This window comes from Schistocerca americana, chromosome 3 (genome assembly GCF_021461395.2).
Source record: "Schistocerca americana isolate TAMUIC-IGC-003095 chromosome 3, iqSchAmer2.1, whole genome shotgun sequence".
NCBI classification, from domain to species: domain Eukaryota; kingdom Metazoa; phylum Arthropoda; class Insecta; order Orthoptera; family Acrididae; genus Schistocerca; species Schistocerca americana.
The window spans coordinates 826,033,381-826,060,644 of NC_060121.1; the positions used below are offsets into that span (position 1 = coordinate 826,033,381).

Sequence of the window (27,264 nt, forward strand, 5' to 3'; positions counted from 1 at the left end):
GTTCTCCAACACAGTCAGCACACACATCTTTGATATCGCAGTGCAGTCACCACGACGTCCACACTCCAACTGAATTAGTTCAAATCCTCGCCACCCCCTGGCCAGAGCGCGGAGACACTGGCGAAGCCTGTCACGTGAGGCGGCCGGCCACTAGCGCTGGGGCGAGCCCAGCGATCGCCCCCACGTCGTGAAGATGTTTTCGCTGGACACGCTGGAACTTGCCGAGTTTGACGTCACAGCGGCCCCTTGTCCGCTCACCACGTGTATTCGTCGCCTCCGCACGTTACCCGCCAAAATTGTTTGCCTCGGAGCTGAATCACACAACAGACAGACGTTCGCTGCCACGCTTTTGGCGCCTACGCTTTTGGCGGCAAAGTCTGCTCCACAGTGGAATCCGCCATGACTATATAACAGCACGTTTGGACCGCACTAGAACGCCCGCTAATTGACTCGCACTCGCGCGAGCGTAATAACTGTACAATCGCTGCGCCGCCGCCCCGCTTACGTCACACACCATCCATACACGCGACGGATATAGCCTTCTGTAAATACCTGTAAAATGACTCTTTATTTCAGACATTACGGTCATGCAGGTGTGCCCCAACTGACTTCTCTTTGCTCACACAGCGAAACTCCAGAGTGCAGCTGACGTACGCGCGGCCGTCTGAGCCCGCTCCATCGGCAGCTCCCTGGCCGGCTGACGTCAAGCGACCAGCGGTGCCCGCACACCCCCACGGCCACCGCGCCAGGTAGGCGGCGAGCAGCACCTCAGGGTCCCGCCACAAACGGTCAGCCACGCTTGCCTCAGAGTCCGACTACGTAAACATCCTTCCGCGCCCGCGAGCACTTAACGCCGGACACGGTGGAACCTGTCGACCGCGTGCTGGACAAAGGATGCGTTTGGCGCCAGAGTTTGACCGACAGTCGAATCCACCATGACCGTATAACAGCGCGTTTGCTCATCGTGAGAACACTCGCTATTTCACTCTCACCACCCCGCTATATTAAATAATTCAGTTTACAATTTCATATACGTATGCAAACCTGTTCAACTCCCTAATTGGATACGCGCTGGTTAGATTTAGAGACAACTTTAGAACACGGAACGATAACTTATGCCGCGGTCTCATGAATGGATCTGACATAAAATCGAGAGAAATGCGAAAACTGATTAGCGCATAGATACAAACTAACCTAATATACACCGAAATGCGGTGAAAATGAGAACGTACTTGCCTATCTTCTGGTTCGCAGGGGTGAATTTGTACATGGAGTCAAGTATGCGGCAACGAGAGGAACGCAGGAAAACGATGACGTCGAAGCGAGCCAAATAAGGAAGGTAGTCAATTTTTTCTCGTTGAGTTCGTTTTATAGTGTATGTCTACTGAGGTAGCAGTGATACACGCGAGTTGATTACTGTATTTGATGCTTTTCAGGAGAACAGAGAATCATTCACGTCTAAACTTACTCACATCTGTGTTAAATCATAACAGAGGGTGTACGGGATGATCGATTGAGACAGAGCTGCAACTAGGTACGATTCAAACGTTGACTCATTTATTCTAGAGAAGGACAAGTTGCTGAAGGTAGATTTTTTTTCCAGTATTCTATTTGGATGCTTTAGTCACGTGATGTAGCCAGCGTTCTAGTCGTATGCGGCTACGTGTTTGGTATGTGGTTTAAAGCGCTGTCTACTTGCGATCGTTAACGGTGAACCCGTCGGTCATCAGAGGACTTCCATCTCATGTGTGATGAAAGTTGACACATTCCTCTAAACGCGCTTTGATTTACGCGATCCCCACCCTGTCGCGTGCTTGTTGTAAAATCGAGATTTCAGCGTAATAACTAAGTTAGCTGTGGGTATTTGTGAGGTGCTGTAATCATTGTGTGCACACTTACCCGACAGACGGGTGTTTACAGAGTCGGTGACTGGATGACTTGTAATTTTCACATGTTGGACGCTGCTGTTATACGTATCTGTTTGCTTGTAGGATGTACCGGCTGCTAATAAGTATCATTTTTTATATAGACTTGATGGAGTAATAGTATTATTTCTGACTCGTGATCTGGTGTGATCATTGGGCACTAGACGTGTTCGCAGGGCTATATTGGGCTCGTACCATAGAAAGGAAAAGTTTTACGATTGGGGTAGAGATAGCTCAGCGTAGGGTGACCATGGAGAAGGATGTATGTCTGACAGGACGGAAAAGTAAGCGATCTAAGGTTATTGCCCATTTTTAAGTGCTGAACGTTCTAGTCTTAGGAGCGTGTGTGTGTTTATCTTCTCTCTCCCTCTCTCTCTCTCTCTCTCTCTCTCTCTCTCTCTCTCTCCTACCGGAACCTTCGATGCACCGATCATGGACTCTAGAACAATACTTTACACATGATGGATTGGATGTTTTGCTTAAAAATCTATCGAACTACGTTGTGTATAAGTATCGCTCCATTCTTTTTCTTCTTAACTGTATGCTATTAAATTGAGGCACTTTGAGATTTGTTACTATAGATCGATATGGTGTGCTAAGCTCCAAGATTTGGTTACATTTCGAGAAATGTGGTGCACTTGAATGGGATAGGATTAGGAAAGCTTTATTCAGTCAAGAGAGACGGAGTGTAGCTGTATTCGTCTGCTCGGTTGAGGAATAATTGGATAGCAATGTTGTGGGGTATGTAGGTCAATGCCGAGGTGAGGATGGTCTTTTAATGTAAGAGGACTAGATAGCTCTGTAACCGCCATACGAAGAGAGATTGATCGAGTACTGTGCGCGAGGTCTTAGAAATATGTATAGCGTTGTCTGGCATAATTTGATCATCTTTATGTGTTCGAGAATTAAGTGTGAATGGACGTGCTGAGCAGTCATCTATGAATGGTCGCAATGATACTTGCAAAGTAGAGGATGTATGGTTTAGCTATGATACTGAAATTAAGAAAACAAGCTGTCACATGATTGGCCAGTGTTGGACTTACTGTAGAATTTTTCGCGATATCAGCTGTGATGGATAATATTACAGTAGATCGGTGGTGTCTTATCTATCACATCTGTGCATTGGGTATGACATAATGATTGACTGACAATGCTTGCTTGAGTTGGAGGAGAAATTTTGGTTGATGGACCGCAACTTCCAGGGTTGCTAGCACCGAAAACGGTGATCCTGTACTTGTGTGCAAAAATGACCAATCACTAGAAATGGAATGCAAAGTTATAAGCCATTCGGTCACTGCGACATATGAGTTTAAATGTAGAGGTGGTCAATCACTTTCGAGGGAAGTCGCTACAACGCCAGCAGGCTCTTCTATTTTCCTTGTGTTGTGGCTGTCCTTTATTTAAAATCATTAATGTTATGCGATCAACTGTAAGAATATGATTTATAAGGTGCAAGGTATAGTTTCCTGTGAGAGGCCGTGCATCAGTCCGTGTTAATGTCTGTTTAGAATCAGGCAATGACTTTGAAGTTGCGGCAGAAAGACGAAATGCTCGGCAGTGTGCAAAAGCATGTTAGAAAACACTGTTTGAACAAGGGCCAGAGGCAGCTTCTCATTCGCCTAGAGTATGGGTGATCAAACTTTAAAGGGGTCTCTGCAGTGTGTGTGTATATTTAATATGGTCTTGTTCATATAGGCATCTGTAGTTTGAGGTGTTGGATTTGGCGAGCCGTTAGGAATTCTTGGATGGTTGCATTCTGAGTTATTCGGGGGGAGTTTGTCTGCGCTGGATGTGGGGCGCATTGGTGCCTTCGCGACTTTTTCACTGTTTGATGGTAGAGGATAAAGATGATAGGGTGTTGAGGATCTGTTGTACTTGTACCTAGTTTGAGGCGTACAACATTGCGCGCATTTCCGGCGAATGGTCAAAACAAGGTCCTGTTGTAGTAACTGAGATAGTTCTGTTTATAGACAGGTTGCAGAAGGTAATAGATATGTCTTTCTCTGACTTAAATTGCAGAGATCAGATGGGTGAAGATAAATGCATACTCATCTATGCTTAGATGGGGAGAATGCTTTTTTATTATTAAGTGAGTTTTGGTAGGAGTGAAAATGGTTTTATGTATGCGAGTGGAAATTGTCAGCGAAGGGTGAATGACATCAGGTTTGCTGGCTGGGGGAGACAGTGTTTACATGTCCTGTTGGAGATGCAAGGGGGAGATAGAGATCTGCGCTATTCAGGAATCCATTTGTGCACTGTATGTCGTTAGACAATAGCTGGAGAGCAGGTATAGGGAGAGCCCACTTCAGCATTCTGGTGCTGGGGCTGAGTGGATGGCTGTTTAGATGGACAGCTATGTGGCTTTGACATACCGCCAGCGGCGCTCGGACACTCGCTTTGTAAGGCGCTATAGGATTAGTTTGAGCATTTTGTACTTGTTTCGGTGGTTATTGGATTAAGAACTGTAATATTGAAGGTCATGTCCTCAGTGGGATTGCTGTGTGATTGAGTAAGTGTGTTTACGTATTTGAAGATATGTTTCGCGAATGGTGATGTTAAGTTGATGGTGCAGTTTAGCTACCACTGTAAAAAAAATAGCTGTCTCCTGCTGAAATAAAGAAAGAAAGAAAGAAAGCGATGACCTTGCCCCCAGACCTGATGGATGAGTTATTAGATAAGAGCAAGTGATAGTTGAATGATTCTATGTGTTCGGATATAGGAGTCTCTAAACGGCAGGGCGAGATTTTCTTTTTATGTGGAAATTTATGCAATCTATAGATAGTGATATTCGACTGCTAGTGACAACAGTTAAGAGCGGAAAAATAGGTACAAATCGAGCGCTGGCAGAATGTTGCGGCAATGGTAATAATATTTAATTGAAGGTGGAGGTGGTAAATATGGACCAGGCTTTGAATATTGGTGTGAGTGTCGTATGTGCTTGATGCTCTGTATAAAAGCTTTACTCTTCAATTGCGTTTGGTATTTCTGGGTGTGTGTAAAATTAATTTTACTGTTGAAAGTGCGAGAAAGATGAGTTGATTGGTGTTTAGATAGAGGCTACATTTGTAATTCGAAAAGAGGGGATGAGAATGGTAAATTGATTGATGGACATGGTTTGTGGGGTGATATATGAATGTCAAGATAGGGTTCAGGATGATTGCCTATGTTGATGGTGGGACAGGTGTGAGGTTAGGTGCGGTGGGAGGTGTAAATTAGATATTTTTTTTAAAAAAATGTTGTAAAGTAAGAATAATATTGAGTAGGTTTTAGATGGCTGGTCACGTGACGAGGCGAGAGCAGGGATGTGTAGTTATGTTTAGTTAAAAGGCCGTGTAATGTCGTGTGAGGAGCAATGCACAGTGTGCTACAGTGTCATAGGAGGTAAATACATGTGCTGCTATGTGTCTAGCGTATGGAGGCTGCGCTTTGGAATTATGCTACGTTGATATATAGTTGATTTTCACCCGCGTTCGGTGGTCGCGGCTCGGGATCGCGGTCCTGGACGGACGTATGTGTGTGCTTTGATCGCTAATGAGTGTGTTGACCGCGCCAACTCACGCTTGCGGAAGCCGAGCAGGGGCTGTGTGAGGTCTGAAGTCAGACAGATGGGTGACTTCACGATCCTGTGGGCAGGGTGCAGAGTGGGGGTACCTGCGCACGTCTGTTGAGTTATTTTGCGAGCGGATCTGCAGGCTCTACTATGTGTTATTAGGATAGTTTACGAGTACTGAGCGTATCTACACATCTGTGTGATGTATTATTTAGTAGCAGTTTGCTATAGTGTGTACTGAAATTATGATTGGGTGCATGTCTGTGGGCTGTGCAACATAGCCCAGGGCACATCTGGGATAGGTGTTTTGTGATAGCGTGATAGATATACTGTATGGTTAAATAAGTTGTTCGAAAAAATAAATAGAGTGTTCTCAATGATTACACGCACCAGCAGTGCAGATCAGAGCGATTGGTTTTTTGTCACCATCTCGGTTGCAAGCGAGTAATAAATGTTTTCCCGGCTGCGTTAATCGTGTGTGTCAACGAGCTGTGAGCTATTCTGACAATAGATGTGAAGGCAGGTCCAGACCTGAGACGCCGGCGGTATACATGAGAAGAACAATGCAGCTTTCACATGTGTCGGTTGTCACGAGCGCTCAGAAGCTGAACTTGGCTGGAGACTCTGGAACCCCCTTCCCCGCCGACCGCACGCGCACGCGGCCTGCCTTGGAGCGTAATCTAAGGCGCATAGGCGATATCAGTTTCTCCGGTGATAGGTGCGAAAGTGACTGTGTTGAAGTCATGTCTGGGAGAGGCCGAGCAGAGACTTTTGGTCGGTTTGGCAGCTGGGGGTGTTTGGGCGCGTCTGTTGCACTATTTTGCGAGCATGTCTGTGCACTGTGCAGTGCTTTATTTGGAAAGTTTAAGAGTACAGAGCTCGTCTGATGATATTGCGTACTGCATTATTTAAGAGCTGTTTCCTATTGTGTGGAGAAATTAGGAGTTGTTTATGTGTTTGTGGTCTGTGTCAGATGACCATAGTCGGATCAGTGCGAGAGTTTTGTGACAAATATACTCCACGACTAAATAAAAGGGCTCCAGATAAATACAGTGCAGCCTTCCCTTACTTCCACCGAGCAGCACAGCGCAGTCTGAGCTGTTTTTGCGTAATAACGGCAATCTGGTCAGAATGTGAGTGAGTAGACAAATAACTGGACAAATTTATCTGTAGAGGAGTTACAGGTCTGGATTGGAATGAGTATCTCGATGGGTGTGGTTGTGTTGCCAAGTGTAGTGCACTACTGGAGTTCAGAAACTGCCTTATGTCAGCCTTACATATCGAAACCTGTGAGAAGTAAAAGTTTCAAAAAGATATGTAGCAAATAAATAAAGTACACTCGTTCCTTCTTCCATCAGCCTATGCACTGAAATTATTTCCGAAAATTAGAAGTTGTTTGGCTATTTGGAGGTAAATGTTTTGCATTATTTACGAGCGGTTCGCATGTCTATAGGCTGTGCTATGAGTTATTTTTAACTGTTTACAATTAGCAAGCGTGTGTTTAGAACATTATAAATGAGTTATGTAGGAGTTTTTTGCAGGTCCGTATGATGTGGGACATGTCGGTGTGATACATATACTCCATTCCTAAATAAAGTAAATTCGTTCCTCCATCCATGGACCTAGTGCAGGGTGAGTCCGTTTACCAGAAACCTGTAGGAAGAGGTTGAGTGCTGGTGGGTTAATTTGAAACAATTTTGTTAGGTTGGTGGTGGAAGCATAAGTGAGCTTTGTTTACTGGCAGATTTCAAAGTTGGCGCTGGTTCCTAGGAGGAGGAGGTGGCGGTCTGGTCCTCAAAAAGTAGTTGAAATTAGGGAGTTGAACAATTTTGCATAAGCATATGAAATTTTAAACTGAATTATTTACTATTGTGGGGTGGTGAGAGTGAATTAGCGAATGTTCTCGCGATGAGCAAAAGTGCTGTTATACGGTCATGGTGGATTCGACTGTCGGTCAAACTCTGGCGCCAGACGTATCCTTTGTCCGGCACACGGTCGACAGGTTCCATCCTGTCCAGTGTTAAGTGCTCGCGGGCGCGGAAGGATGTTTACGTAGTCGGACTCTGAGGCAAGCGTGGCTGACCGTTTGTGGCGGGTCCCTGAGGTGCTGCTCGCCTCCTACCTGGCGCACTGGCCATGGCCGTGGGGGTGTGCGGGCACCGCTGGTCGCTTGACGTCAGCCGGCCAGGGAGCTGCCGATGGAGCGGGCTCAGCCAGCTGCCAGTGCGTCAGCTGCGCTCTGGAGTTTTGCTGTGTGAGCATGTAGAAGTCAGTTGGGGCACACCTGCATGACCGTAATGTCTGAAATAAAGAGTCATTTTACAGGCATTTTCAGAAAGCTATATCCGTCGCGTGTATGGAGGGTGTGTGACGCAAGCGGGGCGGCGGCGCAGCGATTATACAGTTATTACGCTCGTGCGAGTGCGAGTCAATTAGCGGGCATTCTAGTCCAAACGTGCTGTTATATAGTCATGGCAGATTTCACTGTGGAGCAAACTTTGCCGCCAAAAGCGTAGCACTGCGTTCTCGCTCACACAGGGACACGTGGTGGATGGTGAGCGGTCGGCATCGACAGGTTTGATCGTGCCCAGGAAAACAACTTTAGCGCCACAAGTGTGGCAGCGAACGTCTGACTGTTGTGTGATTCAGCTCCGAGGCAAACAATTTTGGCGGGTAACGTGCAGAGGCGACGAATACACGTGGTGAGCGGACAAGGGGCCGCTGTGACATGAAATTCAATTAGTTCCAGCGTGTCCAGCGAAAACATGTTCACGACGTGGGGGCGATCGCTGGGCTCGCCCCAGCGCTAGTGGCCGACCGCCTCACGTGATAGGCGTCGGCAGTGTCTCTGCGCTCTGGCCAGAGGGTGGCGAGGATTTGAACTAATTCAGTTGGAGTGCGGATGTCGTGGTGACTGCACTGCGATATCAAAGATGTGTGTGCTGACTGTGTTGGAGAACAAGTGGTGACCGTACCGCTTGAAATAAAGTCTTCAGTCCCTTCCCCCCTGTAAAATCCAAGGACGTGACTTAGGTTAGTATAACTGCGGTTTATTATTTGACGTGATTATGATAGGCTACCAGCGAAAAAAGATAAGTGACGGAGAAAGCTCGTACATGTGATCAACTATGGTGTTGGGATTTGAACTTATGGTAGATTTTTGTTATGGATGTAAGGAAAACGGCTTTCTCACCGAGAAAATCGGACATCTTGAATAAATAATAAATGATAATAATAAATAGAAGTACAGTTTTCGAGAGAATATCGTGTTGGAATTTGAATTTGGGGCAATTTTCTAGTGGAGGTAGGCCTATAATAATAATAAATAATAATAATAAATGATAATGAAGGTAAATAAATGATAATGAATGATAATAAATGACAATGAATGATAATGAATGATAATAAATAATAATGAATAATAATAAACAAAAGTAAGGTTTTGCAGCCATTATAGTGGTGGAATTTGAATTTGGTGGGAATTTTCTAGTGGAGGCAGGTCAATAATAATAAATTATAATAAATGATAATGAATGATAATGAATGTTAATAAATGATAATCAATAATAATAATAATAATAAAGACAAGTACGGTCTTTGCATGCATTGAATTCAAACTTCCGCCAATTTTTTCTTCTGGTGGCTTAGGTTAGTGGACGTAGCACAATTGGCCTACTTTCCCGCCAAAATTCGAACTTCGCACCATTTTTTCTTCTGGTGGCTTAGGTTAGTGGATGTAGCACAATTGGCCTACTTTCCCGCCAAAATTCAAAATTCCCGCCATTTTTTCTTGAGGTTAGGTTAGTGGATGTAGCACAATTGTCCTATTTTCCCGCCAAAAGCCGCCATCTTGGATGATGTCATGCGATGTTGCCAAGTCTACATGCCGCCATCTTGGATGACGTCATCGCCGCCATCTTGAATAAATTTGGCAACAACGGAGAGTGAGGTGACACATACTTAGTCCCTCTACTCATGCGGACACGACATACCGAACATGCCTATGAGCAATGTAACAGGTCTCCAGAGTGTGGACAGCGATACCCACAGTGACAGCGAGAATAGTGGCAATGAAAAGGAACAGGAGGAGGAAGCTGAGATTTAACAGTAAATAAGCATAAGGTGCTGGCGATCTGGCCAAGAAATCACCAAATATAGTACATGGATGGGCACCTAAAGAAGTTAATACATAGGATTAGTAATAAATAGGATAAGCTGTATCATTTCTCTACTAATAACCATTCGTGTGTGTGTGTGTGTGTGTGTGTGTGTGTGTGTGTGTGTGTGTGTGTGTGTGTGTGTGCGTGTGTGTGTGTTTGCGTGCGTGCACGTGTGATTCTGTGTGTGTGCAACTGGTGGTCAAAGGCTCAAAGAACCCATTCCGAGGTATGCACCGTCAGTCACATTCGGTGATGGTACTAACAAATCTCACCTCTATCCTATCATCTTTCTATACTCTTCTTTAAAAAACAACAAAATTTTATTTATATTCCAGCCTTAAATTATTTTTATTTAGAAAAGTATCATTCTTTGTAAATTTTGTAGATAAAACAAAAGAAAAGAGAACTGTAAAAAGATGAAAAACGAAAATTGTAAGATGTATGACCTGTTTTAAACATCAGGTAGTAGGTCTATAATTTGGCAATAAATAATAAATAAATAAATAAATATACATCCTCAATTTATTATCCATTCTTCTGTATATTATTTTTGTCAGCAACTTGGATGCATGATCTGTTAAGCTATTGAGAGAAAATTCTCGCACTTGTCAGCTCTTTCAGTCTTCGGCAATGTGTGGATGATATTCTTACGATAGCCAGATGGTATGTCACCAGACTCATACATTGTACACACCTACGTGAATAGTCGTTTCGTTGCCGCTTCCCCCAATGATTTTAGAAATTCTGATGGAATGTAATCCATCCCTTCTGCCTTATTTAATCTCAAGTCCTCCATAGCTCTTTTAAATTCTAGTTCTAATACTGGTTTCTCTATGTCTTGTAAATCGACTCCTGTTCCTTCTTCTATCACATCAGGCCTAACTTCCCCTTCATAGAGGCTTTCAATAAATTCGTTCCACCTATCCGCTCTCTCCTCTGCATTTAACAGTGGAATTCCCATTGCACTCTTAATGTTCATATCACCGAAGATTGTTTTGACTTCCCTGTATGCTGAGTCTGTCCTTTTGACAATCATTTCCTTTTCGATATCTTCACATTTTTCATGCAACCATTTCGTCTTAGCTTTCCTGCTCTTAATATTTATTTCATTCCTCAGTGACTTGTATTTCTGTATTCCTGAGTTTACCGAAACATTTTTGTACTTCCTCCTTTCATCGATCAACCGAAGTATTTCTTCTGTTACCCATGGTTTCTTCGCTGTTGCCTTCTTTATACCTATCTTTTTCTTTCCAACTTCTGTGATTGTCCGTTTTACAGATATTCCTTTCTGTTCAATTGTACTGCCTACTAAGCTATTCCTTATTGCTGTACCCATAGAATTAAAGAACTTCAAGCGCTTCAAGAGTATCTTGTATCTCGTCATTCCTTAGTACTTCTGCATCCCACTTCTTTGCGTATTGGTTCTTCCTGACTAATGTCTTGAACTTCAGCCATCACTACCATATTGTAATCCGAGTCTATATCTGCTTCTCGGTACGCCTTACAATCCAGTATCTGATTTCGGAATGTCTGCCTGACCGTAACGTAATTTAAGTGAAGTCTTCCCGTATCACCCGTCCTTTTCCAAGTATACCTTCTCCTCTTGCAATTCTTGAACAGAGTATTCGCTATTACTAGCTGAAATTTATTACAGAACTCAATTAATCTTTCTCCTCTCTCATTCCTTGTCTCAAGATCATATTCTCCTGTAACCTTTTCTTTTACTCCTTCTTCTACAACTGCATTCCAGTCCCCCACAACTATTAAATTCACATCTCCCTTTCAATATTCTCATATGCTTATTCTGTATCTTTATCTTCATCTTGCGACACGTATACTTGAATTACCGTCGGTGTTGTTTTGCTGTCGATTCTGATGATGACAATCCTATCACTGAACTGTTCACAGTAGTACATTATCTGCCCTGCCTTCCTATTCGCAACGAACCCTACTCCTGCTATACCATTTTCTGCTGCTGTTGCTATTATCTAATACTCATCTGACCAGAAATCCTTGCCTTCTTTCCATCTCACTTCACTGGCCATATCCACTATATCTAGATTGAGACTCAGCATTTCCCCTTTAAGATTTTTCTGCCGTATTCAAACTTCTGACATTCCAGGCCCCAATTCATAGAATGTTATTCTTTCGTTGGTTATTCAGTCTTTTTCTCATGGTGCCTCCCCCTTGGTAGTCCCCTCCAGGAAGTCCGAATGAGGGACTAGTCTGGAATTTTTTGCCAATAGAGAGATCAATTACATGCCACATGTACTGTGGATACACATTACGTGTCTTTAATGCAGTGGTTTCCATTGCCTTCTGCCTCCTCATGCCGTTGATCATTGCTGATTGTTCCGCCTTTAGAGGCAGTTTCCCCGCCCAGAATGAGAGTGACTTCTCATGCCGGAAGTTAATCAGTGCCACGTTTCGAACCCGGAGCATACAACAGCTTCATTACTAATCAAAGACGTTACCCCTAGACCACGAGTTAAGCAGTTCTATTGGTTAGCTAATTAGTCATTTGAATATATCCTTGGCAACTTTGCAGGAAGGAAGCTGAAAAATTGTTCCTATGTGTAACTTGGACGTAGGGTAGTGCCGGACACACATTCCAAATCGCTGGAGTCGGTTGTGCGGGCAGCATATTGGTTAAGTCAAGTCAAGAAGTATGCCCAGAACGCTTTTACGTTTTAAAACCAGCTATTGTTGAATTTATGAAGGAAGGAGGAGTGCAGGAACGAAACTTAGACAATCCAGAATGGATTGCAGACCTCACATGTTATGTAGACTGCATTGCACGCTGCCCACAGTAAGGCACAGCAAAGTTCAGGTCTAACAGGGATGCTTTTAAAAAGAAAATCACGTTGTGGAAGGGGCAAATTGTGACATAAAACACAGTCTATTTTCATAAGCTGCTTGGCGTTAAAGAAAACGTTGTGTTTGAAGAACTCATTGTGGCCTTGAAAGAGTCACAAGGATAGTTTTCCAAACGTTTTCAGGAAACTGACAATATTACACTTGTTTTCGATCGTTTTTGAGACCGTTAGCCATTTCAGTTCAAATGCCCCTGTACATGTCCAGACGTAACTGATTCATCTACAATGTAATTCAAGTATTGAAGTGAAATCCATTAACATGAAAATTCTCTAGGATGTCTACATTGTTTTCTTCAGATTGACTTTCCATTAAAGAAGTACTATAATAATTTGATCATATATATATGTGTGTGTGTGTGTGATAGAACTTTTTATAGATTATGATACTAAATAAGACATGATTGCATAGCAACTAAACTAAACTCCTCCCGCGCAGGCCATGAACGCCGCCGTGTCATCCTCAGCCCACGGGCGTCACTGGATGCGGATATGGAGGGGCATGTGATCAGCACCGCTCTTGCAGCCGTAGGTCAGTTTCCGAGACCGGAGCCGCTACTTCTCAGTCAAGTAGCTCCTCAGTTTGCCTCACAATGGCTGAGTCCACCCCGCTTGCCAACAGCGCTCGGCAGACCGGATGGTCACCCATCCAAGTGCTAGCCCAGCCCGACAGCGCTTAACTTCGGTGATCTGACGGGAGCCGGTGCTACCACTGCGGCAAGGCCGTTGAGGGTGGCACAGCAATGTGAGTACGAAAATCTGCGAAACTGCCACGTCTCTCAATATGCTGACAATCTGTACCAGATAAAAATTATATTATGTCTTTTGTGTGCCGAAAATAATTAATTAATATCGATAATTTTTTATATATGTTGTTCAGAAATGTGAAGCATAAAACCAAGACGTGTGCCGTGCGGTTGCACTGCCAATTAAATGTAGTGCATGGCGAGTTTGCTGTTTCACCTCCTTACGTACAGCGTGCTGTGGTGTTGGCGAAATGTGCATTTAGGCTGAGCGCTCCGGCACTTGTCCCAAGGCACTGCTTTTGAGCTAAATTCTTGGCCACTCATGACATAGAGCCTCCTGAGACGTCTGAAGTCAAGCACTTCCAGCTACTACTCGAACGTAACTCTGTACTTTGGTTCCATGTGCAATGGTCAGAGTGGCTCATAGTTATTAGAAACCTGCCTACGCCCAACTCTGGCTCCGGTTGCAAGTCACACACTGACCCACGACCTCAATGCAGCAGTTGCCACCAAGAATTCCCCCTATGAGTTTACGCCACCATCAGTTTCAACATCAGCACTGCAGCTTGCACAACCTCATAAATGAAACTGACAACAGAAAACCTATCTTAGTCAGAATGATAACGTTCCATTTGCCTCAGAGCAGTAATTATAACCCAGAAAAAAGATTTTGATGTTGCGATCGGCATAGTTAGTTAGTTAGTTAGTTGGATGCATGGTCCATTGATCAACCGCATGGTACGGTAGCCGTTATGATGTGGAACGTGTCAAGTGCCAAAGAAATGCACATATGAAATAAATATACACTCCTGGAAATGGAAAAAAGAACACATTGACACCGGTGTGTCAGACCCACCATACTTGCTCCGGACACTGCGAGAGGGCTGTACAAGCAATGATCACACGCACGGCACAGCGGACACACCAGGAACCGCGGTGTTGGCCGTCGAATGGCGCTAGCTGCGCAGCATTTGTGCACCGCCGCCGTCAGTGTCAGCCAGTTTGCCGTGGCATACGGAGCTCCATCGCAGTCTTTAACACTGGTAGCATGCCGCGACAGCGTGGACGTGAACCGTATGTGCAGTTGACGGACTTTGAGCGAGGGCGTATAGTGGGCATGCGGGAGGCCGGGTGGACGTACCGCCGAATTGCTCAACACGTGGGGCGTGAGGTCTCCACAGTACATCGATGTTGTCGCCAGTGGTCGGCGGAAGGTGCACGTGTCCGTCGACCTGGGACCGGACCGCAGCGACGCACGGATGCACGCCAAGACCGTAGGATCCTACGCAGTGCCGTAGGGGACCGCACCGCCACTTCCCAGCAAATTAGGGACACTGTTGCTCCTGGGGTATCGGCGAGGACCATTCGCAACCGTCTCCATGAAGCTGGGCTACGGTCCCGCACACCGTTAGGCCGTCTTCCGCTCACGCCCCAACATCGTGCAGCCCGCTTCCAGTGGTGTCGCGACAGGCGTGAATGGAGGGACGAATGGAGACGTGTCGTCTTCAGCGATGAGAGTCGCTTCTGCCTTGGTGACAATGATGGTCGTATGCGTGTTTGGCGCCGTGCAGGTGAGCGCCACAATCAGGACTGCATACGACCGAGGCACACAGGGCCAACACCCGGCATCATGGTGTGGGGAGCAATCTCCTACACTGGCTGTACACCACTGGTGATCGTCGAGGGGACACTGAATAGTGCACGGTACATCCAAACCGTCATCGAACCCATCGTTCTACCATTCCTAGACCGGCAAGGGAACTTGCTGTTCCAACAGGACAATGCACGTCCGCATGTATCCCGTGCCACCCAACGTGCTCTAGAAGGTGTAAGTCAACTACCCTGGCCAGCAAGATCTCCGGATCTGTCCCCCATTGAGCATGTTTCGGACTGGATGAAGCGTTGTCTCACGCGATCTGCACGTCCAGCACGAACGCTGGTCCAACTGAGGCGCCAGGTGGAAATGGCATGGCAAGCCGTTCCACAGGACTACATCCAGCATCTCTACGATCGTCTCCATGGGAGAATAGCAGCCTGCATTGCTGCGAAAGGTGGATATACATTGTACTAGTGCCGACATTGTGCATGCTCTGTTGCCTGTGTCTATGTGCCTGTGGTTCTGTCAGTGTGATCATGTGATGTATCTGACCCCAGGAATGTGTCAATAAAGTTTCCCCTTCCTGGGACAATGCATTCACGGTGTTCTTATTTCAATTTCCAGGAGTGTATATATACAGGGTGTTACAAAAAGGTACGAAACATTCACGAATGTCCACATAACATATTTTCTTTATTTGTGTGTGAGGAATGTTTCCTGAAAGTTTGGCCGTACCTTTTTGTAACACCCTGTATATACATATATTACAATACAGATTATGGATGCTTCCTTTTATTTTAAACTCGGTGATGGATACGTGTTAGTAGTTTATTACTTGTGGTTTGTAAAGGGCAATCGAAAACTAGTTGTGCGCCATATCAGAACATTTAATGAGAATAAAACAACTATAATGTGCTATATTTACATTCCTGTTAGTTGTAAACGGACACCCTCTCCTAGCATTACTTTTCCTCAGCAGGAGTAGGCGATATCAAAAATAATTACAACTTTTTGAATATATTATTTCGAATGGTTTTCAATGAGAATTTCATATTATTTCGTGCATTATGTGGTAAATTTCAAGCTATAATCCATAAAAGAAATTACTTTTATTTTCGTTGTTACAATCGATATGTACGAACTCTGTAGATACAGTTAAAATTACTTTTTTTAGAAATATTTTAAATTACGAAATATCTGGCACACTTAAAATTCCTATTAATAACTGCGCAATCTGACAATATTTATCACGTTTCCTTCTGGATTCATTTATAAATTAATGATATAAATTGGTGAAGATTCATTTGTCTATAAAATTTGTGAACTCTTTGGAATATTGTTAGTACCGCAGAATGGATTAGTTGTGGGCGTGCCTCTGGTTTTGATCGGAATTGTTTTTATTTTTGGCAATAACAATGAAGTTTTCGGTTTTGAAGTGTAAATTGTAAAGACAGTATAATATAAAAAAAATGTGAGAGAATAAAATTAACTATTCAGGCAATTCTTCAGAAGTTACTATGTCAATTAGAACCATGAGAACCTATGATATAAAAAATTTCAGGTTCAAGAATCAACCCCTAAAAGTGAAGAACTAGAGCAATCTACAAGAAAAAATAAGTAAAAAAGTTTATTGTGGATCTTCCTCCTCTCGAAGCTTGTTAAAGTAGTTTATTATCAAGTCAGTGGCAATGAACAAGTGAGGGAGGGATAGATTACAAAGTTTCGCAACAAATCCTTTTATTTATGAAAATTACTGCCAGTTTCACACTCCAGTGCCTGCATTTACTAATTAATACATGTGATTAACGTTAACTCCTAAAGTGGTATCTAGCAATATTTATCACTAAGATACAAATAATTATTTTCTTTCATCATCACAGACTAAAAAATGATTCATATTTACCAAAACAAAATAATCGAAAATCTCAAAACAGTATTTTCTACCACAGACTAAAGTTGTACAATAAACTCCGAAGGAATCGTATTTAAATAGGCAGTTAGGGCTTATCTCTTAAATAGTGCATACTAAAGTCAGCATTATTTGCAGAATATCATTTCGACAGAATGTAATGTGAATTTGCGATTATAATACCAGAATCAAAAATTCTCCTATTATAACACAAAAAGGTGAACACGGCCTGCGCAGAGGTAGGAATGTAAAAGAAGGGAACTTGCTTTTCGGATTACCTGACAACTTCAAAAGACATTTAAATCAGAACATCTTGACGTATTCGAGCATATTTACTTGTTCGTGTTAGTATGGATGTCATGTAATATGATGCCTCAGTCAGATAAAGTAACATGATACGTGTCATCCGCTCATATCAAACTCGCGCCCGGCAACTTGATCCCCTGGAAAAAAAAATTAGCTATTAAATGTGTGCTGTTCAGCCATATGATATTATATATTGCTTAATTTGGCTGGCAAATCTTGTGGATTTTAGGCCCAGAACATGAAATTTAACCTGTGAATTGCAAGATGCAGGTGTGCCAACACCTTGCACCTAAGCGAACTCACTGCCCTGGCGAAATAAGGTTAACTCGTAAAAAAGCTCGAACATGTCAAAATGTTTTGATTTAAATGTCTTTGAAGTTGCCAGGTAGGTCAAAAAGCTAGTGACCTTCTTTTACATCCCTAACTCTGCCCAGGACATACTCGCTTTTTCTGTGCTACGAGAGAAACATTTTTCATTCTGGTTCCCAACTTTTACTCGACATACTTTTGACTTTAGACCACCTTAGTATGGCAGCCGATGTACATTTTTGCTGATTCTGGCGACGTCTGTTCCAGTATAGGATTATTATTGTTTTCCGAATTGTGTTGTTTGTTTAATGGAAACGGATAAGGCCGTCACAAAACAACAGGATGACCATAAATGACAGTCATTTGTCTACCTTCTCACAAAATTTGAATCGATTCGCACGAGTCTAAAGTGACGCGCTTGAAAAATCTCGCAAAAAACGTCTTTTTTTGCACTTAAAATCCGAACGAAGCAATATTTTTGAAAACAAATTTTCAATTTTGTCGTAATAAGCTATTTTTTATTGATCTGAACCAGTTTAAACCATTTCTACGCATTCAATTCAAGTAAGAATGAATTTTACGCGCTACATTTATCTCGGCTTTAATCCATCATATTTCGGCAACGCATAAAGATCACTGGGTATAAAATTTCATTTTGACTCTATCCATTTATCCACCTTAGTGTAAAGATTGAAGAGATTCGTACAAGTTTAAAGCATAGAAGCGGTGCTTCCAAAAGCTCTCAGAAAACGTGTTTTTTGCACGTAAAATCCTATTGGTGCACGTAAAAATGGTGCCATTTGCTGAGCATTAATTTCAGGCCAAATTATCATCTTCATCGAAAGTTATTAAAAGGTTCGCACAACTTTTCTGTGCGCCAGTTCTGGCTCGTCGTTCAAACTTTGATTAATCTACTGTAACACGAAAGATATTCGAATGGCTGCAAAAATGACCGTTGGGCCGCTCCAAACCGATAACTTCCTACCCTATGTTCCCAGCTCAACTAAGAACCGAGTACCAAGACCCTGTAACCTCCCCCTCACTTATCGACCTTAATGACAGTGAAAAATTAAACCGCGTGTACCTAATGGAAATTTGGGAAAAGCAATCGTCACCGAAGTTAATCTGTCGGTAAAGAGGGAGGAAAGGGTTACATCTAAATGAAAGGAAAAATGCAAATGAAACTGGTGGAAATTAATTTTGAAAAGGGGTAAAGTTAATGAAGAAAGTAAATGTGCGGCCGTTACGTTAACAATTAACTAGCGGTAATTAGATATTTGAGATTTGGGGGAAATTACGGTTGCCAGTCCTAAGGACAATTACTATAGTAACTGAAAAAGAAAGGTAATTACACATATAATTAGCACTAGAAGCGTGGCAACTGAAGGTTGACACGTGTAGTGTGAAAACTGAAAGTTTGTCAGAAGTAATAAATTTCGCTACACTCTGACTTAATTTAGCAAAAGAATTAATAAAACTGGAAAATCGAAAGTTAATTTAGTGACTGAAGTTAATAGTGAGCTTTCTTTCTGAAGCACATCGACATTCAGTAAAATAAGGTTAGTCTTGGACTACCTCAACAATCATTTCAAAAGCTACTTGAATCTACGCAATTTAGAAATAAGATAATTAACTTTGAACTTGAATTAAATGATTCTGAACAATTAACAATAGTAAAATTTAGTACGTACCAAGCTGAGCTGCAGTCACAGGTAACTAAAATACGGTAACAAAACTCGCACTCTTAATTTGTGCTTGTGCAATCTAAATATTGTAGCCAGCTGAACTTTGAAATTAAAGCAGTGAAATGGAATTATGCTGGCGTTTCAATTTCAACGACACTCGGGTTCATTTCGGAAAAGGAAGGGACCCTGCTTGGCAATGCAATTGGGACAATGAGCAACAAAGGTTCATGCTAAGTTGCTGTAATTTTGCGAGGCAAATGGAACAATTTGAAAAGCTGAGGTCTGCCATACAGTTCTGAAACTTTACGTGCTTTTAGTCTTCCTTGTTGGTTGATTGAAGGTTTGAAGCCGTCGATCGAGGAGGTGGCGACAGTCACTCATTGTCGGCCGTCGCTGTTGCAGAAGCTGGATGTTGGCGCGCCTTCTTCTCGACACGGTCACCAGGCGAAACGGGCTCTTGATGTGCGCCAGCTAATGCTTCCCGTCCGCGACACCATGTCAGAAACTATCATCGCGAGTCGAGCGCAATTACATGCTGCCAAACCCCGAAAGCGCGGCAACTCGCGGGAGCGTCACACAACACACCTGCTCCACTCGCTACTCCAGCCAGACTCCTACAGCTCTGCCCGCGCTCCACGCGGCAGAGTTAACACTACCAAAGATCCTACACACTTTGATTCTTCACACAACCTATCGATGTAATCGTTCGATAGCAGTTTTCCCTAGGCAAGACCCAGCGTAAAAATACAAATAATCTTTACACAACAAACCAATTATACATCGACATAAATGCATAAATATATATATATATATATATATATATATATATATATATATATATATATATATACAAAAAGTAAAACAATTAAAATATGTAAAGACACAGAAATATCATATATTCAGGTAGCAAAAATAAGGAAAAAAAATAATAGTACAATAGATGGAAATAGGAGGATATGCATTTCCGGCGTTACAACCCTCCATCCCCCACCCCCTAAAACCACGATTCTTCGTGTCGCCTTGTCAAGCATATTTGCTACAACGCTTCAGCACTGTAACTATCTTTCCTTTCCACGATACCAGTAATCCTCCAACCCCTCGTTCTTTAAGGAATTGTTCTCTCGTTTATGAAATAGCTTCAAACATTTGTTTTCTTTAGTCTGGAAGTCGGTAAGTGTTCTCTTTATCAAACGCTGGATGAATATCATCCGGATAATTCACACTCTGTTTTAAGAAAAGTTTGTTTTACCCGCATCTCCCGTAGCTATAATGTTGCAGTGATACAATTTTCCAGGTATATTCAGTAATATATGTATATACTGCCTGCAAAACATATTTCGGTTAGAGTTAGTAGTGAAGAAGTAATAAATTTAAAAATAATCATACCTGCTGCTGAAGTTTTACTGCGCCAACACCGAAAACAATAGTAAGCGGTAAGCTTTTTTCGCTTTTATTATTTTGTGTGGAGTGTCGAAAAGGTTTGAAGTTATGTGTAACGTTTCTCAGGAATCGCTAGATGCTCTCATTCTCAAGTACTGGTCGAATATAATCTGGATAACTGACACGACGTAAATTATGCTGCCTCAAGGCATATACACATATTATAAATTTACCTTTAATGTAAGATTATACCTCTTAACGAGTAGATAATAATAACGTTCCGGCGTATCGACAAGCATCGGCACGGAGATGAAGAACGCAAGCACAGAGAGGGCTGTCAGACGATGTCAGCCAACTAACTAGGACGGCACCACGACAGGAGCGACCTCTACAAAAAGAGAATATAAGGGCCGCTCCTACCAGCCTCGGCCGGACCGTAGAAGAGGACACTAGGAGAGAGGCCTAGATGAGCAGTCATATTAACGATAGCAGTGACTTACGAGCGAGTGTGAATGCTTACATGGACATTGTATAAAGGGTGGTCCATTGATCGTGACCGAACCAAAAATCTCACGAAATAAGCGTCAAACGGAAAAACTACAAAGAACGAAACTCGTCTAGCTTGAAGGGGGAAATCAGATGGAGCTATGGTTACCCCCTAGAAGGCGCTGCCATAGGTGTAACGGATATCAACTGCGTTTCTTTAAATAGGAACACCCATTTTTATTGCATATTCGTGTAGTACGTAAAGAAATATGAATGTTTTAGTTGGACCACTTTTTTCGCTTTGTGATAGATGGCGCTGTAATAGTCACAAACATATGGCTCACAATTTAACAGTTGGTAACAGGTAGGTTAAAATACAGAACGTAGGTACGTTTGAACATTTTATTTCGGTTGTTCAAATGTGATACATGTACCTTTGTGAACTTATCAGCCGGCCGGTGTGGCCGTGCGGTTCTAGGCGCTTCAGTCTGGAACCGCGTGACCACTACGGTCGCAGGTTTGAATCCTGCCTCGGGCGTGGATGTGTGTGATGTCCTTAGGATAGTTAGGTTTAAGTAGTTCTAAGTTCTAGGGGACTGATGACCTCAGATGTTAAGTCCCATAGTGCTCAGAGCCATTTTGAACTTATCATTTCTGAGAACACATGTTGTTACAGTGTGATTACCTATAAATACCATATTAATGCAATAAATGCTCAAAATGACGTCTGTCAACCTCAATGCATTTTGCAATACGTGTAACGACATTCCTCTCAACAGCGAGTAGTTCGCCTTCCGTAATGTTCGCACATTCATTGACAATGCGCTGACGCATGTTGTCAGGCGTTGTCGGTAGATCACGATAGCAAACATCCTTCAACTTTCCCCACAGAAGGAAATCCGGGGACGTCAGATCCGGTGAACGTGCGGGCCATGCTATGGTGCTTCGACGACCAATCCACCTGTCATGAAATATGCTGTTCAGTACCGCTTCGACGGCACGCGAGCTATGTGCCGGACATCTATCATGTTGGAAGTACATCGCCATTCTGTCATGCAGTGAAACATCTTTTAGTAACATCGGTAGAACATTACATAGGAAATCAGCATACATTGCACCATTTAGAGTGCCATCGATAAAATGGGGGCCAATTATCCTTCCTCCCACAATGCCGCACCATACATTAACCCGCCAAGGTCGCTGATGTTCCACTTTTCCCAGCCATCGTGGATTTTACGTTGCCCAATAGTGCATATTATGCCGGTTTACGTTACCGCTGTTGGTGAATGACGCTTCGTCGCGAAATAGAACGCGTGCAAAAAATCTGTCATCGTCCCGCAATTTCTCTTGTGCCCAGTGGCAGAACTATACATGAAGTTCAAAGTCGTCGCCATGCAATTCCTGGTACATAGAAATATGGTACGGGTGCAATCGATGTTGCCGGCCCGTGTGGCCAAGCGGTTCTAGGCGCTACGGTCGCAGGTTCGAATCCTGCCTGGGGCATGGATGTGTGTGATGTCCTTAGGTTAGTTAGGTTTAAGCAGTTCTAAGTTCTAGGGGACTGTAGACCTCAGAAGTTAAGTCCCATAGTGCTCAGAGCCATTTGCAATCGATGTTGATGTAGCATTCTCAATACCGAAGTTTATGAGATTCCCGATTCTCGAGCAATTTGCCCGCTACTGATGTGCGGAATAGCCGCGACAGCAGCTAAAACACCTAACTGGGCATCATCATTTGTTGCAGCTCGTGGTTGACGTTTCACATGTGGCTGAACACTTCCTGTTTCCTTCGAACGGCCCGGACACTTGGATGATGTCGTCCAGGATTCCGAGCAGCATACATAGCACACGCCCGTTGAGCATTTTGATCACAATAGCCATACATCAACACGATATCGAGCTTTTCCGCAATTGGTAAACGGTCCATTTTAACATTTTATCATGAAGCAAATACCGTCCGCACTGGCTGAATGTTGCGTGATACCACGTACTTATACGTTTGTGACTATCACAGTGCCATCTATCACAAAGCGAAAAAAGTGGTCGAACTATAACATTCATATTTATTTACGTACTGCACGAATATGTAATAAAAATGGACGTTCCTATTTAAAAAACGCAGCTGATATGCGTTTGACATATGGCAGCGCCATCTAGCGGGCCAACCATAGCGCCATCTGGTTTCCCCTTTCAAGCTAGGCGAGTTTCATTCTTTGTAGTTTTTTTCGTTTGATGCTTATTTCGTGAGATACTTTGCCCGGTCACTATCAATGGAACACCCTGTATAGTGAAGGACACTGACTGTTTGCATGTCCCCCATTGCTTGCGACAACTCGTTGTAAATCCAAAGTTACGTATTGTCACTCTTCTTAATGTAATGTGCTTGAATTGTTGTATAGCTATCCGAGAAGGCAGCATCCTTTGTGCACCCTGTAAGAGACGAGTGGGCAGGACTGCACATATAGCATTTTAACTTTTTAAATTTGGTCAGTAATAATGTGAAATACTTCATTATAATTACCAGTGGAAACATACTTCTGCCGGAGCACGAAAAAGACGAATATGTTCCTCTTTTAAAAAAAGGCTCTGAGAGAAAAGTGAGGAACCAACTACCCCTATCCACATTCCGTCTTCCTAACCAAAAATTTTGGCATGCGAACATGTTCGCTCTCTTTCAGCACAGAAAATTGTAAACCCTTTTACCCAGTCACCTTTTGTAGTTAAATCTTCTTACTGTCATTGCCACTGTCTATATACACTCCTGGAAATGGAAAAAAGAACACATTGACACCGGTGTGTCAGACCAACCATACTTGCTCCGGACACTGCGAGAGGGCTGTACAAGCAATGATCACACGCACGGCACAGCGGACACACCAAGAACCGCGGTGTTGGCCGTCGAATGGCGCTAGCTGCGCAGCATTTGTGCACCGCCGCCGTCAGTGTCAGCCAGTTTGCCGTGGCATACGGAGCTCCATCGCAGTCTTTAACACTGGTAGCATGCCGCGACAGCGTGGACGTGAACCGTATGTGCAGTTGACGGACTTTGAGCGAGGGCGTATAGTGGGCATGCGGGAGGCCGGGTGGACGTACCGCCGAATTGCTCAACACGTGGGGCGTGAGGTCTCCACAGTACATCGATGTTGTCGCCAGTGGTCGGCGGAAGGTGCACGTGCCCGTCGACCTGGGACCGGACCGCAGCGACGCACGGATGCACACCAAGACCGTAGGATCCTACGCAGTGCCGTAGGGGACCACACCGCCACTTCCCAGCAAATTAGCGACACTGTTGCTCCTGGGGTATCGGCGAGGACCATTCGCAACCGTCTCCATGAAGCTGGGCTACGGTCCCGCACACCGTTAGGCCGTCTTGCGCTCACGCCCCAACATCGTGCAGCCCGCCTCCAGTGGTGTCGCGACAGGCGTGAATGGAGGGACGAATGGAGACGTGTCGTCTTCAGCGATGAGAGTCGCTTCTGCCTTGGTGCCAATGATGGTCGTATGCGTGTTTGGCGCCATGCAGGTGAGCGCCACAATCAGGACTGCATACGACCGAGGCACACAGGGCCAACACCCGGCATCATGGTGTGAGGAGCGATCTCCTACACTGGCCGTACACCACTGGTGATCGTCAAGGGGACACTGAATAGTGCACGGTACATCCAAACCGTCATCGGACCCATCGTTCTACCATTCCTAGACCGGCAAGGGAACTTGCTGTTCCAACAGGACAATGCACGTCCGCATGTATCCCGTGCCACCCAACGTGCTCTAGAAGGTGTAAGTCAACTACCCTGGCCAGCAAGATCTCCGGATCTGTCCCCCATTGAGCATGTTTGGGACTGGATGAAGCGTCGTCTCACGCGGTCTGCACGTCCAGCACGAACGCTGGTCCAACTGAGGCGCCAGGTGGAAATGGCATGGCAAGCCGTTCCACAGGACTACATCCAGCATCTCTACGATCGTCTCCATGGGAGAATAGCAGCCTGCATTGCTGCGAAAGGTGGATATACACTGTACTAGTGCCGACATTGTGCATGCTCTGTTGCCTGTGTCTATGTGCCTGTGGTTCTGTCAGTGTGATCATGTGATGTATCTGACCCCAGGAATGTGTCAATAAAGTTTCCCCTTCCTGGGACAATGAATTTACGGTGTTCTTATTTCAATTTCCAGGAGTGTATGAAGGGCTTATTTCAATAGTGGTACAAGTCCATTACCTCTACTTTTCTGTCTATAATGCTTCTGAAAATAATGAGCCAAACAAACAGAAATAAAGATTCATCTCTAGCAAGAAGCCATATGCTTGAATCTTTCTGGTATCTCAACTGCAGATTTTTCAGCGCTCATTTAACTTTAGGCCTCTGTATCTCAATATGAACAAAAATGGACTTGTACCACTATTGAAATAAGTCCTTCATATGTCTCTATCCCACTGCCTCCTTTTTCCACCTATTGATTTACAGTATACGCCAGTGCCCGTAACTTGTCTCTAACTTACACTGTCTCCTTTTGTCTTTCTTTCCCACTGCCACTGTCTCCACCACACCTCGGCGGCTCAAAATTTCTCTGGGGTACAAATTATCTATTCCCCTACACTCACGAGTTTAAAATTTCGATCCAAAATACGCCTTCAATTTATACCTATGTGTTCGCTGATCTGGCACGGTCCAGATCCCCCAAAGTCTGTGTATGGTCTCTAGCCCTCTGTGTTTTTCATTCCCACTGTCTCCCCTCTTTGGCATCCACTGCTATTGTCCTCATTCCTCATTCTTTCTCTTTTACTGCCACTCTCTCTCTCTCTCTCTCTCTCTCTCTCTCTCTCTCTCTCCCACCATCATTGTCTCCCCTCTCTTTCTCTCCCACTGACGCTGTCTCCTCTCTCTTCCACCGTCACTGCCTATCTACTACTCTCTTTCAGCACAAAAAAGCGCGAATATGTTCCTATGCAAAAATTTTTGGTGAGGTAGGCGGGATGAGGATTGAAGCGGCGTTCCTCCACTTTTCTGTCAGACTTTTTTGTACTCCGACAGGACCATTTTTCCGCTGGTTCCCTTCTTTTTCTTGCAACAGCAGGGTGTGCTGTTGATACAAAACGAATGCTATAGGTCATTAATTTTCAGACAATTTATTTATATACTTTGGAACATGTAAGTACTTTGACACATATAAACAGCAAATAAGTTTGACATAAAAACGTTTGCTTCATATTTCTCTGGATACTTTGCTCATCGATCGCAGTTCATCGAAAACACCTAGCTTATGGTTTGTATCATAAAAGATTAAATATATTAGCAATATTTTACTGAATTTGCAGTGTAACCACTCCTTTGGTAGATAATAAATTGAAATTTTCAATCTAAATAAATATTACGTATAGTTAATTAACTTATCACTTCCATGAAATTAATAATTAATATTAAAGAATATTAAAAATACTAACAACTTACAGCTATAAAGAATTTGCAGCTGTAAGCAGTGAGTTGTATATACTTATTTGTAGATAAAGTTATTATCTTTAAAGTAGCGCAAGAGATGCCTTTTTTAAAGTGAACAATTACCTGACAGTGATTTCGAATTTTCTCAGCCATTTATGGGCACTGAGAAATTGAAGCGATTTTAATACGAAATATCAGAGATATTTTGGAATCTGAAAACTAAGTCACTTTACCCAAAAGTGACTTAATTATCCACAGTAGTAAATTACATGAAATTTATGCGATGGAGCAGAACATTCTTCAGCTGTCTGGGTTAGTTGCTTCCTCACTCAATAACGGGCACCTCTGGGTCTCATTTTTGCATAAACTCAAAAGCAAAAATTACGTAGATTACGGAATTCTGTTTTCCCTCCCAACTACATTGAAAAAACAAGACCTTCATGGTATACAGTACATCTTTGTACTTCTCCTGCGCATACAACGAAAATACGGCTTACCTCGATAAATAATGGAAAAATAAAAATCTGTGTAACAACTTAGCACTCAAGAATTAGAGGAGACAGTGCAAACGGCACCAACGTGGGGTCCGAAAAGAATATTATGACTGATCGAGCTACTGAGAACAATTTTTAATAGTGATGTGGTTAAGTTATATCAAGGTAAGGACATTTTTATTTGTGACATCTCGCAGTAGTGAAAGCGCAATTTTTCTACGATAACTCATGACGCATAACAATAACAATAATTAACACTCCTTAACAATCTGTGAGACAAGTCTGCAGATTTAGTTTTAATCACATTATAAGATTTAATAATCTTCATTTGTTATGTGATAAACTCTTTGACAGCAATTTTACCAAATTTTAGGTGAAGGATATTAATACTTTATCGCGATTAAATATAG

At 43.3% G+C, this 27,264-nt stretch overlaps 1 pseudogene; it reads right to left on the reverse strand.

Annotated features, from left to right (window-relative positions):
• Positions 1–13,121: 13,121 nt before the first annotated feature.
• LOC124608189 lies at positions 13,122–13,239 on the reverse strand (annotated as a pseudogene).
• Positions 13,240–27,264: the final 14,025 nt, after the last annotated feature.